At 66.0% G+C, this 1,100-nt stretch overlaps 2 long non-coding RNA genes across 2 annotated transcripts in view; one reads left to right on the forward strand and one right to left on the reverse strand.

Annotated features, from left to right (window-relative positions):
• The window catches only part of LOC107181809, a 10,549-nt gene that overhangs the window by 2,769 nt on the left and 6,680 nt on the right, over window positions 1-1,100 (reverse strand). The window lies entirely within an intron of this gene.
• LOC107181808 lies at window positions 7-1,100 on the forward strand. Its single transcript, XR_001512514.1, has 3 exons — window positions 7-122; window positions 206-845; window positions 1,086-1,100. It is a non-coding gene; the product is annotated as an uncharacterized LOC107181808 (long non-coding RNA).

Here is a 1,100-nt window from a genome sequence, read left to right on the forward strand (position 1 = left end):
TCACGGAAAGTCACGCGGATGCGGCCGAGCCCCCGCGGGAGAGCACGTCTGCGGGCGTCTCCTCGGGTTTACCTGCACCGAGCCCGCCGCTTGTTGTGCTTGAAGGATGCACCTTGATTAAGGTTCACTTGCGGCCGCTAATAAATTAAAACTCTGGGTTTCACACGTTTCACGTCTGAATTTCACAACAGCGATATTTCACCAGGTGGCCACACGCGGGTTGGCACTGAAATGTGCACGCGGACACCTGTCCGCCCGGGGGACGTCTCCCAGCCGCGGAGCTGGGCGAAGGGGGCGGCGGGTAGGCCGCGAACTCTCCCGGAGGCGCGTTTCTCTCCACCCCCCGCCCCCGCGGACCCCGCAGGCACCACCGTCTCATGTCCTCGCGCCCCGCGGGCGCCAGGCCCCGATGCCCCGAAGAACCCTAGAGGTGATTCCGCCCGGGACAACAGCCCCCGTTCCCGGGAGTGGGACACCCTCCCTCCACCCCGGGAACAGCTCCTAGACGACCCCTCTGTGCACTCCCCCAGGTTCCCCATCCGACACGGTGGGGAGTGGGCCGGCACCTCGCCTTCTCAGCCCGCCCCCGGCGCCGGCGCGGGGAACTGCGCGCCCCTCCCCGAAGTCAGCACCCACCCGCGGGGCGGCTGGCGGGCGGCCGCCCTTTTAAATCCCCGGGCTCATTTGCATGGCCCCGCCCCCTCGGTGACACGGCTGGCGCGGGCGGGCCCGTCCCCCCTGCCCCTGGGTCGCTCTTTTTAAGCTCCCCTGAGCCGGGGCTGCGCTCCTCTAATTGGGACTCCGAGCCCGGGCTATTTCTGGCGCTGGCGCGGCTCCAAGAAGGCGTGAGTTCGCGGCCCCTCCGGTGGTTTCTGTTTTTTTTAAATATCTATCATTTAATGAAATTATTTATTGAGGCCGCGCACGGGCCGTGCCTAGCTTCCTGCCCCTCGCCATCCTTCGGGGGAGGGGGGATATTTTTGTCCCCCCGCCTGGATGTTACACCTAAATACCCCGCGGGGGCCTGGGCGGTGAGCACGCGGCGGCGGCGGTCTCTGAGAACCTCTGCTCTCTCCCGGTTTCAGATCCGCATTTGCTAC

The sequence above is a fragment of the Myotis davidii genome, unplaced genomic scaffold (genome assembly GCF_000327345.1).
Source record: "Myotis davidii unplaced genomic scaffold, ASM32734v1 scaffold1073, whole genome shotgun sequence".
Classification (NCBI taxonomy): Eukaryota; Metazoa; Chordata; class Mammalia; order Chiroptera; family Vespertilionidae; genus Myotis; species Myotis davidii.